The sequence below is a fragment of the Macaca mulatta genome, chromosome 12 (assembly GCF_049350105.2).
Source record: "Macaca mulatta isolate MMU2019108-1 chromosome 12, T2T-MMU8v2.0, whole genome shotgun sequence".
Lineage (NCBI taxonomy): Eukaryota > Metazoa > Chordata > Mammalia > Primates > Cercopithecidae > Macaca > Macaca mulatta.
Genome location: NC_133417.1, coordinates 3,734,485 through 3,748,457, shown reverse-complemented (window position 1 = coordinate 3,748,457; position 13,973 = coordinate 3,734,485).

Sequence of the window (13,973 nt, the reverse complement as noted above, 5' to 3'; positions counted from 1 at the left end):
CTTGTCTCTCTCTCTTCTCTCTCGTCGTCCTCCTGCGCCTCCTCCTTCTCGGGACCTGCATCCTTCCTCTGTGCTTCCTGGCAAGCCACACCTGGGACGTTGGAGTTCAGGCTGTCCTCCAAACCGTTTGCTCCTCTCTGAAGAGCGCCCCCCTTGACTGGCCGTGAGCAGCTGGAGTGGATTGCAGGGAAGGGAGGTGGGTGTTCCTGTAGAGACGCCAGGGTCTTACCTGGGGAGAAGGGAGCCTGCACTGGGCAGGCCGCCCTCCTGAGGAAGGGGATGGGGTGGGAGGAGGCTTTCGTGGACAAGGGGCCCACCTCCTGCCCTCCTTCCCTCTATCCCAGTCTGTTGTGAGGGAGGGCGGGACCCTAGGTGATTTCTATGCAGATCTTCAATTATCCACGCTGTGAAACAAATACTTCTGTTTTTAAGATCAGAGGAAATCTCCTTTGTTTGTCTGCCTTTTATTGTATTTTACGTTATGTTTTTTTGAGAAGGAGTTGCCCAGGCTAGAGTGCGGTGGTGTGATCTTGGCTCACTGCAACCTCCACCTCCCAGGTTCAAGCAATTCTCCTGCTTCAGCCTCCTAGGTAGCTGGGATTACAGGTGCCCGCCACCACATCTGGGTAATTTTTGCATTTTTAGTAGAGATGGGGTTTCACCATGTTGACCAGGCTGGTCTCGAACTCGTGACCTCAAGTGATCCACCCGCCTTGGCCTTCCAAGGGGTTGGGATTACAGGCGTGAGCCACCGTGCCCGGTCTGTCTGCCTCTTAGTTAGAACCTGTGCATTTTATGTTTTACATTTCACTTTTCTGGGTCAGAACAGTAGTGTTTCTTTTTCGTAGTGTTGCTATGAATGTCCTTTACGATTAGGAGACTGGGTTGGCTGCCCACTGGAGAGTGGTATCACTGGGTCAAGGTCACCATCTGCCCCAGCAGCGTCCAGAGTGTTTAGAGTCTTTCCTGGACGTAGACACCCTTTTGTCTGACGTTCAGATAAAACCAATCACTGCATTCAGTTAATCAAAGAGGTCAGAGCTGGGAACCGTTAGTGCACATCCACTTCTCCCGAGGGTGTTCACGCCTCTTCCACGCGGGGCTAGGCTGCTGCTGAGCATGGTTCTGCTGGCTGTGGCTGTGGCCTCTTTCCTCAACCACAGCCATCGCAGGCCTGCCACAGTTTTTATTCTTCTAGAAGAGAATAGGCAACACAAGAGAAGCAAGGTATGTTAGATATGAAACCGTTAAAAATTATTTCCTCAAACATTGTATATATTTTTTGCTCACACCTAATTTGATAGCAATTTTAAAAAGATTAAAATGAAAAAAAAATTCCCCTATATTAAGTCTTTGAAAGGCATCCAACTTAGTTTTCATACAATTATTCACTCTTTGGAGTCATACTTTATTGGTTTCAGTAATGTGTAAGAAATGCACCAGCATAAACAGATTTAGGAGCAAACAGCAGCTTCGTAATTATAGTTCAGCTCGTGGGGCCCAGCTGTGGGGGTGCAGCCTGTGCCTGCCTGTGCACCAATAGGGCTGGTCACCTTGAGCATCTGGGAGTGTCTGGGTAAGTGAGGTCTGGGCAAGGCAGCATCCACACACCTGCGTAGTTCTCACTTTGTCCACGTTATCCGACAATGCCACAAAATTATCAAGTAAGTGTTCTCCAAGCGCATATTCAGTTAGTGTTTGGAAAGTGCATAGGTACCTCATACAGCACCTTTAAGAGGAGCTAGGAGCCCAGGAATGAGAGCGGGTGTGAGACCTGTACTCTCTTTGCATAGATAAAATATGCATGTGCATATCTGAGGCCAGAAAGTTAGATTGGGGCCAGAATGTGGAAGTCCTTACCTGTGGGATACTAGGGAACCACTGAGGGTTTCGGAGAGAATCGTGTCTCTGATGTGCGGCATGCCGTGGAGCCGGGGGGTGACAGGGCAGGCTCATGCAGGGCACTCGCCGTGGCCGGAGGAGGAGAGAAGGCAGCCAGTGAGCTGAGCAATTCGGTGCCTGGGTCAGGAGGGGAAGAGGGAGTACAGGAAGGCGGATGAAGCTGCGAGTCTGCACCCCGAGGTCGCCGTTGCGCTTTGCCGGAAATCAGGAGAAGCAAGTGTGGACCTGACTCAGAGATACTTAGAGACACCACTGCAAGCTGCAAGTTTGGAAATACAGGAGGCGGCTTGGGGGAAATCTGGAGCAGGGAGCATTTGGGAGCCTCTTAGGTAGAAGTGCACGTCAAGTAGCCAGAGTGTGAGGCGTGCATGTCTGGAGAGAGGAGGCCAAAGGAAAGCCCACATTTGGAAATGGAGGAAGGGTTGGAAGACCCAGAGAAGGCCCTGCTTAGAGTCCAGAGAAGAGCTGGATGGCGCAGTTCACGAAAGCCCAGAGCCGAGAGTTTCCAGGAGAAAGTCCCAAGTGTTGCTGAAAACCAGGGGGCAGGACTCCAGTTGGAGCCTGTGAGGGGAGCCTGGCGGCCCTGATCCCTGAGAGCAGCCAGAGCCTGGGTGTCATGGTGGAAGTGGGTAGGAAGTGAGTGCAGGAAGCAGGTGGAGATGGTCCTTCAAGGCCTGGTGCTTCACACAGGTAGCCAGCTGTGGACCGAGACACAACTGGAGAGGGGCCTGAACCCAGAGCATCTCCAGGTGGAGGAGGGAGCCAGGAAGGGCAAAGGTATCCGGAAGAAAGGTGGCAGGCATGGAGCCAGGTCCCCAGGGAGGCTGCAGTCTTCTTTCCCTGTTCATGGACCGGTTGTTGGTTATTTTGAGTTCTCAAAGTCGTCCACTCGGTGCGGTCCAGAGAAAGTTCCCAGGGTCTCAAGCCGGAGCAGGCCTTGTGCTTTTCCGAACACTGTGCGTGTTGACTCAGGGTTACCGTCAATGGCTAATTCTAGCGTGTCTTTTGTTGAAGTCTGCAGAAGAGCCTCAACCAGCACCGGCTTTTGAAGAACTTAGAAAACTTGTGTTCTTCTGATTCTGGGATTTTTGCCTGAAATGCCTCGTATATTTTTGGCTAGGTGTTGTTAGCACTTGTGTTACAGCATTTGGAGCTCTGTAGTTTTGTGATGTGCTAGCTGTGAGGATGTTTAAAATTAGATTCCTAGAAATCAGGTTATAGGAGCTCTCGGCCATGCTTCATGGGTTATGTTTTGACCCCTCATAGTGGACCCCGTTGCAGTGGCTATTCTTAGTATTTGTGGAACACCTGACTGGTGATGCTAGGAGAATGTGATTTGTTTTCTTTGTAAGTCTAAAGTCTAATGACCTTGTAGAGTCTTTATACCCATCTCTTATAAATCAGCTTTAATATACTTGAAAATGTCCTCATTGTGCCCTTGAAAAGCAGGCTCACATTTTAAAAGTCATCCTTTTAAAATCCTTTTCTGCAGCCTGTGCCCTTTGTCTGTTTTGTTACCTTCACTGCAACATCAGGAAACAGGGACAAGGGCTAGAATCTGTTTCATACACAGAACTTGAAACAGGGACAAGGACTAGAATCTCTGTTTCATACACAGAGCTGAACTGTGCTGAGCGACCTGCTATGCTGACGTCTGTTTCTGTCATGAGAGGGAACCCAGGCCTCTTGACTTTTCCTTTTGTACATTTTCAAAAAGAATATTTTTTCCTCTCTTGGGTCCATTCCATTGTGGGATTCTCTCCTAAGGCTGTTTCTTTGCGTTCCATTTTGACAAGTATGATTTAGTTTCCGAGATGATGAAAGGGCAGTGAAAAGGCCTGGGAAAGAGAAAGCAGGAAGAGAAGGAATTATCTCATGATTTCAGTCAGAAGGAAATCACTCAGACAGAAACGCTATTCCAAGTGGGTCAGATCCCAGGAAGTGGGATTGAATAAGTGACATGGTATCGCACAACTCTGTTTTACATTCTTGCTGTTGCCAGGGGTAATGAAAAGAACGAGTATATTCATTCCGAGGTCAAATATATATCTTTGCTGACTCTGACTATAATTAGCAGAATTCGTTCAGTTCAAGTTTGAGAATACCTTTACAGAAGAGGGTCTTCGTGCCCATGTGCCTATTTCTATTTATATGTTCACACGTATTGGAGTATAAATGTGTGTGTGCTGTGTGTGAGACCTCATTATTTGAAACAAGAAATGTGCAGTAGAGCTTATTAATTACGGGAAGGTACATTTGGGGGATAAACCACTTTGTTTAGAATTGAATAATGGGGTCTTTGAGGGATGTATATAAGTATGTGTGTTTGCATTGATGTGTATGAAAGTGTATATTGCATGTATATGTGTTGTGCATGTATGTGTGCCTTTGCGTGTAATGTACATGTGCATGCATGTGTATATGTGTGCATGTGTATTTGTGTTGCATGTATGTGTGTGCATGTGTTACATGTTTAGGCACGACTGCACATATGTGCAAGTAGGCATGTATGGATGCTCATGTGTATATAGTTATACATGTATATTTGTGCATGTTATGTCTACGCATTTACATATGTATGTGTGTCAGAATGTGTACGTATATGCATGTGTGTTTGAGTGTTGTGTGTATGCTTGTGCGTGTGTGTTTGAGTGTTGTATGTTTGTGCGTGTGTGTTTGAGTGTTGTGTGTATGTGTATGCATGTGTTATGTGGTGGTATTATGTGATTATGTGAATGTGTGTGCATGTGTGAATGTATGTATTGCATGTAGGTGTGCGTGTCCATGTGTATGTGTGTGTGTGATATGTGTCTGTGCATGCATGCATGTGCACATTTGATTTGTGAATCCTCTCTGGGAGGGGCATGTTCCTGGAGACAGTGCATGGGATCCTCCGCTGTCCTCTCAGGGAGAGAGACATTATGAAAGTTCGAGCCATTAGGTAAACATGCCTGATGTTCTATAAAATATATATTTAAATATACCACTGGGGTTAAATATATGTTAAATGGGTGCAAAGCTGTTATATTGCATTAAAAGTCATGTTAGTACTTCCTGGTTAAAGGCTTTGTGAATGATTTCCTGTACATGGGACATAATACACCACACAGAATTACAGCGGGTCAATGGTATTTGCCAGGAGGTCTGGCTTATGATTGGTATTTCTAGTTGCAGACATGCAGGTTGAGCTTTGCTGGACTCAGAGGAGGGTCATTGACTCTGCCCACTGAATGATACCAGCGTCTCTGCTGCTTCCTTTTTGTGCCGGCTTCCCAGAGCTGGGACAGACAGCTGCTCTCAGACGCATTGTACTTTTCTCTCCATAAAAATCTGCAGCATTTGTTAGCAGTCCAATAGCAGACCGAGTGGCAGGTCCAAGGGCAGGTCCAGCGTCAGGTCCAGCATCAGGTCCAGCGGTAGGTCCAGCATCAGGTCCAGGAAGAGGTCCAGCGGCAGGTCCAGGGGCAGGTCCTGGGGCAGGTCCAGCGGCAGGTCCAGTGTCAGGTCCAGCGGCAGGTTCAGCCAACTTTCCACATGGCCCATGTGAAAATGTACCCTCTCCCTTCCATTTTTTAAAGCAGTAGTTATTAGTAGAGCCTACTGCCATTTCTCCTTGAGCTCCTCACAGTGGATGGTAAGCATTTGCTTTATTAAAGCAAAGTTCCGTGCTCTTTGTGCTAAGTCTCCTCTGCCTTTCTGTGAGAGGCTAGAATTGGGATTGACCCTCAGCTGTGCCAGAGCCTTGGTACCTGTCTCAGTTCTGGAATCTACTCTGTGCTTGTTGCCTTCCATCCACCGACAGCCGTCTGTCTTCCTGTCACTCCTTCAACACGGAGTCCAGCAGAGTGCACACAGGTGAGCCTGTGTGAATGCTGGTTTTGTAGGATCTTATCGGGACCTTAGTCATCTTTTCACTAGGAAACCAGACACTGCAAAGGACTTAAAGAAAAGCCCAAAGAAGCCGTATCAGTAGAATCATAGAGACAGAATTCTACAACCATAGGAAATGGCATTGATTATCATGAAATGTGCATTTATGTGAGGCATAGTAAAACATCACATTTCTTACTGGGTAAGAGCTTGGAAAAGAGATTATGAAAGTATAACTGACTCTACTCTTGTATCGTGGAACATGGTAAAATGATGCAAGGTATTGTATAGAATGGAACAAACAGAATAGAATTATATAGAGTAGCGCAGAATAGAACAAATAGCATAATGTTATATAGGGTAGCATAGAATAGAAGAAACAGTGTAACATTATGTAGTATAGTATACAATAGGAAAAATCGTATTACATGGTCTAGAATAGAACAAGTGGGATAGTATTGTAGAGTATTCAGTTGAACTAATGACGTAGTATTGCATAGCATAATACAATCTAGATTAGTACACACAGCATAGTATTAATATTACGTAGTGTGGTGTGGAATAGTAGAGTCGCATGGCACAGAACAGAGAGGATAGTGTTCTGTAGCACTGATGCAGGAGTTTTGCTCTTTAGCTCAGCTGGGTCCAGGTTCTTGTCTCATGACCAGGAAGAAACAGGCACGGGGACATCAAAGAGTGAGTGCAGTGGAACTCGTTAAGCTAAAAGTTAAGCTCTCAGCAAAAAGAGGGGTCCTGAGAGCAGGTTGCTGGTCGCCCCCTTCCCAGTTGACTACAAGGGCTTTTATATAGAAGCTGATGGGGCTGGGCTCGCTGTCTAAGGAGCAAATATTCACCCCATTCCCTCGTGTGCATGGGGACCCTTAGTCTGCTGTGAGCATGTTTAGGCGAGCCCCCCGTGCAAGTCCCCCTATCTGCACAAAACATGGACTGGAGGCTCTCTGGGACCCTTCCCTTACTGTCTGCCTACAGCAAGCTGGCTAACTCCTTTCTGTATAGAAGAAAATAGAATAGAATAGAATAGAACAGATAGTACAGTATTTTATAGTATGGAATGAAGCTGTAGTATTCTATCATAGAGAATGGAATAGTATAGAATAGAACAAACAGATCGCACTAGTGTAGTATAGAATAGTAGCCTCATGCAGCACGGAGCAGTGTTGTGCTCCCTATGTACAGAGTGTAACCACCAGGAGAGCGTTCTTCAGTGGGGCGTCACTGGCCCTTCATATTTCTTTGGTTCTGCGGAAATGAGGAGAGGGAGTTAAGAGAGGGGGAGGAGGTTGGCTTTCTTACTTTTAAGGCGCTCATTACTTCTTGGGGATCATTTGATGGTCCCCTTTGGTAGTATTCTGTGAAGCAGTCTCTGTACTCTGTGTAGGGTGAAATGTGGGGCAGTCTGTGGACTCTGTGTAGGGTGAAATGTGGAGCAGTCTGTGGACTCTGTGTAGGGTGAAATGTGGGGCAGTCTGTGGACTCTGTGTAGGGTGAAATGTGGGGCAGTCTGTGGACTCTGTGTAGGGTGAAATGTGGAGCAGTCTGTGGACTCTGTGTAGGGTGAAATGTGGGGCAGTCTGTGGACTCTGTGTAGGGTGAAACATGAAGCAGTTGAGAAAGGATGAAGTCAGAAGTAGCTCAGCAGAGATGCACCAACTCTTACCTGGGAGACTGTGGAGCAGTCTGTGGACTCTGTGTAGGGTGAAATGAGGTGTTTTATGTAAATAGTTGTCTCATGCCTGGCACATGGCAGAGCCTCCGTGGATCTTGCCGTCATGAGCCCTCTGATAACTTCTCTACAGTGCCCTCCACACTATAAATACCACACATTGTGGGAAGTCCGGGCCTTTTCAAAGGCTGGGTTTCATTTTAACAAAATTGGAATGCCCTGCATATTTGGAATGGCCAGATCATCCTGCACTTTTGACTTCACCTGTCCAGCTAGGTACACCTCCCTGCGTGCTGCCAAGGTTTACGGCGGAATTCCCTGACGCCACTACCCTCACTGCCTGCACCTGAATCTGCTGTGGGGTCATTTCCTTATTGGACTTGTCTGGGGACCTCCTGAGGGGTGGATGGGTCAGGACTGGGTTATCTGGGGAAGGTGTTCATGGCATTCCTGTTTGCAGTCTGTGTCTCTGTTGGAAGAGATGCTTTTAGCACATCCGTTAATCCAGACGTGATTAGCAAGGAGTGTCTCTCCCAGGTAAGAGTTGGTGCATCTCTGCTGAGCTACTTCTGACTTCATCCTTTTTCAAGTCTGTTACAAAGAGAACTTTGGTTTCTCAAGGTTTAAGAATTGATGTCAAAGAGCAATTTAGTGTTCTTTTTGAGTCACCAGCCTTGCTGTGGATGATCCATGAGTCCTTGGTGGTTAGGGCCACAGCACAATCGGTGGGCCGTCTGTTCCCCACCCTGGTGGATACTTTCTCACCCAAAGAAATGTATTCTGTTAACATGTCTCAATTAGAATATTTTAGTAGGAGACAGAGTTATGGCTCTTGTTTTAATTTGTAATAGATGATTACTGTAGCAGGGTCAAGGTTGAGACTTGCAGTGTAGCTCATGGAAAACATTGATTAGAAACACCCAAAATATATCACCAGCTTTGTTGCTGCAGCTCCAAGGGACTAGGAATGCATATATATTTTTTCTTTTGTTATTATTTATTATTTTTATTTTTGAGACAGAGTCTTGCTCTGTCACCCAGGCTGGATTGCAGTGGCATAATTTCAGTTCACTGTAACCTCTGCTTCCAGGGTTCAAGAGAATCTTGTGTCTCAGCCTCCCAAGTAGCTGGGATTACATGTGCCTGCCACCATGCCCAGCTAATTTTTGTATTTTTAGTAGAGACAGGGGTCTCACCGTGTTGGCCAGGCTGGTCTTGAACTCCTGACCTCAAGTGATCTGCCAACCTTGGCCTCCCAAAGTGCTTACATTACACACATGAGCCACTGTTCCTGGCCACCATGATCATTTTAAATGTGGCACTGAATATCTGCCTTTTTTTTTTTTTTTTTTTTTAAGAAGTGCAAATGTTACCTCTCACACCTCTATTCTGTTGCTGGCCTGGGCTGGCCAGCAGGGTTCCCAGGCTCGAGGCCATGTCTGAAGTGTTGTTGGACAGTGTGGATCTGTGACCCCTTGGTCTTTGGGGACGTGGGGCACCCCGAGACACCCACAGTCTTGCGAGGGCTTACGGCTCTGTGTGTGGCTGCTGTGAGGCAGCCTTCAGTGGGGAGGAAGGAGAGCAGAGCCCATCTGTCCTGGTGCGGAAAATGCCCAAGAAACCAAAGAAATGGTACAAAAAAACATCATCTGCCCTGGTGCCATTTCTGTAAAAAAAAAAAAAAAAAAAAAAAAAAAAAAATTCACTCTGAATGTGGTTCTGTGCTTGAGGAGGATAGAAAATACCTGGAAAGGCACAGAAAGTGTTCTTATGGGGTCAGCGCCGGGAAGTGGGATGGGAGGCTTGGGAGTGTGTGCAAAGGAGGAAGTGGCATATTTTATTCTAGTTTATTTGGTAGAGCAAGTGATGAAAGTGAAGCTTGAGTGATCAGAGCAGCTCGGCCTGGCCATGGGTAGATCCCAGCGTGTCCCGCCTCCCGCCTGCAGCTGCAGCTCTGTTTCTCAGTCACAAATGAGACAGGTGGCCTGAGGTTGTGGGCCGAGGAGGGGCAGCTCGGTGTCCCCAGCACCTGACTGTCCAGGCTGCTCTTGGGCCAGCCTGAGGGAAGGGGCGGAGGAGAGCTGGGAGGGTGCACAGTGCGTCCTCCTCCCCCGCCCTGGGACTGAGGTAAGCCCAGGCTGCTGTCAGGATGGAGGAAGATGCCCTCAGGACGGAGGAAGAGGCCGATGGAGTTCGGTCAGCAGCCAGTGTTGTCTTTCCCACAGGGGATACGCAGTGCCCCAACTAGCAGGAAAAAACTCTGCTTTAGTTTTTAAATTTTGCTCATTCTCTTTATCGTGCTGGTCATGGTAAGATTTGGATATCGTTGGTAGGAATCAGTGTCAATTGCGTACAGTTGACTCTTGTCCAACACAAGCTTGAGCTTTGCGGGTCAACTTATAGGTGGATTTTTTCAACCAAACTCAGGGAGAAAATACAGTGTTCTGCCACGTGAAACGCATGTCGGAGGGCTGATTCTTTGTACACGCAGAAAATACAGTGTTCCTGCCATGTGAAACGCGTGTCGGAGGGCCGACTCTTTGTACACGCAGGTTCGGCAGGTCCACCTGTGGGGCTTGAATGTGCCTGGATTTGGTGTCCATGGGGTCCTGGAACCGACTCCCTGAGTCCAGCGAGGCTGGCCCCGGGATCGACTCCTTGAGGACAGCGAGGCTGGCCCCGGGACCGGCTCCCTGAGGACAGCGAGGCTGTTTCTAGTAGCAGGTGGTTTATTTTGTGTTTTCCCCCTGGCTCCACACCCCGTTCTCAAAGACACGGCTGTCACAGGGGGACCAGCTGGGGCAGGGGAAGTGTGGAGGGCACCTGGTAGAAGTGGCCGTGGACTCTCTTAGGAACGATAACCGTGACACCTACCGTAGACGAAGATGTTGTTGGTCTGCACTCTTCTCGTGTTGGTCTGGGGCATACAGTGGCCGTGGGCTGGTGTGGTCCACAGCCCCGGTCTGGGGCATGCAGTGGCTTTGGGCTGGTGTGGTCCACAGCCCCGGGCTCCGTGGTCCCTGACCCTGAAATCCCATCCGGTCCTGTGTCACCTTGGGCCAGCTGTCTCCTGAGGGGAAGGGAACAGGGAACAGCCCTCCCCGCATGGCCTCCCCAGCACCACCCACCCCCAGGACCTCCAGTGTTGACCCTGCTGGGGGCTCCTCTCTCCTGGGGGGACCTTGTCCCAACAAGAGGACTCCATGGGCTGCAGGAGGTGTCGAGCTATTTTCTCTCCTGGAACTGGGTTGCTGGCAGCTCCCAGATGCAGGAGGAAAGGCTCAGAAGTGCCTTCATAATAAGGAGTTGTTGACGTGAACTTTGGACAGCAAACACTGCTTACATTTCCTTTTCCATTTTGATGCGTTAATGGTGTGAGGCAACACCGTGACACACGGGGATGCAGGTGATGGGTGACCCCCCCCGCAAGGAGGCCATGCACCTGTTTGATAAGAAGGCATGCTTCTCTTACTGCAAATAAAAACTTTTAATGGTTTTCTGCCAGAAAGACCCTGTCCTTTATGTAGGATACAGAGCGGATCATTTGGCAAGGGATTGGGGATTTGGGGTTAAACTAAAAACAAATTAATTTCATTTTGTAGCACTCTGAACCCATTTGAGTTAATTATTCATTGAGAATTTGAATAGCACACACTGTTCTGACTTCCAATTTCCCCCTAATGAACGGCATTTGCTGTAACATGACAAAACCCTTAGTCTTAGAATTACTGGGTAATGTGGAAAAAGTCAAAGTTGGTTCTCTGTTGTTTTGCTTTAAGGAAATTATATTACTTTGCAGCCACTTAGTTTTCTCCTTTCCAGTAAGAAAAATTGCTTTCTTACTACCTGAAAATTCGTGAAGGTCAAGGGGGCACAGGCTGCAGTGCATTAAAAGCCACCATCAAATGTGGACGTGGACCGAGTTTTCCCCTGTTCTCTCCCACCATCAAATGTGGATGTGGACTCAGTTTCCCCCTGGTCTCGCCCATCATCAAATGTGGACTTTGACCCAGTTTCCCCGTGTTCTCGCCCATCATCAAACGTGGACATGGACCCAGTTTCCCCCGTTCTTTCCCACCATCAAATGTGGACATGGACCCAGCTTCCCCCTGTTCTTGCTAACCATCAAATGTGGACTTGGACACACTTTCCCTCTGTTCTTGCCCACCATCAAATGTGGACACGGATTCAGTTTCCCTCTGTTCTTGCCCACCATCAAATATAGATGTGGACCTAGTTACCTTCTGTTCTCACCCACCATCAAATGTGGATATGGACCCAATTTCCTTCTGTTCTTGCCCACCATCAAATGTGGGCATGGACTCAGTTTCCCTCGGTTCGTGCCTACCTTGCCACCATGGCTCATTTCACAATCACTCAGGAAAGGAAGAAACATTATTTGTAATAGGCATGAAGGCAGTTGTTTTTAACCTAAGGAACAGGACATAATTCCAGCAATGGGAATGACCAGCCGAGTGGGTCTGTGTGAGGTTTGGAAGAAAAAAAGGATTTTAACTTCCCCTCTCTGTGTGTGCCCACCTCCCCCAGTTGAGAGTCACAGATTTAATTACTTTAATTTTGAGCTTAAAATAATTTCACAACCTAACAAAAACTACTACAGTCCTATAAAATTCTGCTGTGTGTTTGGTTTTTCAGTTGCTTTTCTGAATATGGTAAATGAATGCATTATGAGTTGTTATTTTAGTAATTGCTGTAAAAATTAATGTATGTTATAACCAAGTGTTATAAAGTTAATTTAGCACCAAAGTAAAGCTAAAGCTGCATTGATTTCCCAGTGTAGTTGTGCATAACAACGGCTCCATGAGGCAGGGGCTGTGACCCTGCAGTCTGGTGGAAGCAGGTGCCACCTGGCTGGTGCGTTCGCTGCCCGTCCCCTCTTGCTGCCAGGCAGCTTTGCAGTTTCCAGGCTATGCGGGAATTGAGGCCGGTGGTCAGTAAGAGACGGTGGGGAGTTGGGTGGTGCAGGTTGACGTGGGGTGGAAGGAGGCGTGGAGAGCCTGGGGAAGCCTGGACAGCAGCTCCGGTACCTGCACAGGGGGGCAGGGTGCAGCGGCACGGGACAGTGAGTAGCTCCTGGAAACAGCCGTTGGGGTTTTTATAGATGAGTCTGTCTTCAGCTCTGCATCCCTTTCCTGCTGAGTCCGGGTGGAGGGTGGAGGCGTCGAGCGCTTGTTTCTCCAGGTGAGGGCCCATCGGACACAGCCAGTGTTTCCTGGAGTCCCCTCACCTGGGAACGTGCCCCTGCTCTTTTCAGAACAAAAGAAATCTTAGTTAAACTTGACACATCACCTTTCCAGAAGGTGTTTAAGTCTGTATGCCTGTTAAGTCACCTAACTTTAAAGAGTAATGATACAATATGCTTCTTTTTAGGGGAGAAAACCTAGCTGATTTAAAAGATAAAATCAGAGGTTGGGGTCGCAGCATTGTGGAGGAGACTTGGTTTATGTCCTGGTGGGCAGCAGTGTTTCCTCAACTATGGTGTTTGCTCTATTATTACATTACAGAGGTGACACTTCAAGCATAGGGAAATGGAAGGCAAAACAGCGCCCCCATTCAGAGATAAACGTTATCAACATATTCATGCACTTCCTTCTGCTGTTTTTGCTCTTCACTTTTTGTTTTAAGACCACGTTCGTAGGATGGATATATAATTGTTTATGGTGACTTTAAAAGCACCTTTCTTGCTAAAAAGAGTATTTTTTCAGTCTGGAAAATTTAGACAACATGTTTTGTTTAAAAATTAATTATAATACCACCGTGAAGTCATCAATGTTTTTATACATTTTCTTGGTCTCTTTATGGACTTAATAGATACAATTTAACAAATTGGAAATAACGTAATATTATGCATAAAATGTTTCTTGGCATTAGAGATGGAGCAGAGAGGAGGCACAGGGCTTCCCGCTGGCTGAGGTCCTCCCAGGGTGTGACCAGCAGCCTCCCAAGTTTAGGGTCTGCACGGAGTAAGATTTCTAAATTGCCTTACACCACAACCCCTGCAGCCACGCGTCCCTTTGATAAGGGGGTGTACTCTGATAGATTTTTCAAGACAAGAGTTTGCTGGATCTGAGGCTGTTTCAGCTGCTTCTGGAGACGGCAGCTCTGGGACGTTTGTGCCAGCTCTCCCTCAAGACCCCACGGATGCCACATCCTCATCTTTTGGAACCCAGTGTTGTAGAGGAGAAATCTGAAGCCACTTTGATTTTTGCTTCTTGGTAGGAAACTGATGTTTTCAGGCTTTCCCCCTTTATTTCCATAATGAAGATGATGTCCAACCTCATCCAGAGGTGTGTTTGTTACCTTGTCGGGAATGTCCAGCCCTTATGTCCCCCTTCAGGTCCTCAGTCCCTTTCTCAACTTCCTCGCAATCCTCCCCATCTCATCCATCTTCACTGTAATTCTGTTATTTTTTTCATTTTTGTGCTCACTTTCCCATGCGACTTTTGTTCTTGTTTCACAGATGCCCGTGCCAAACTTTATGTCTGGGGCTCGAGGG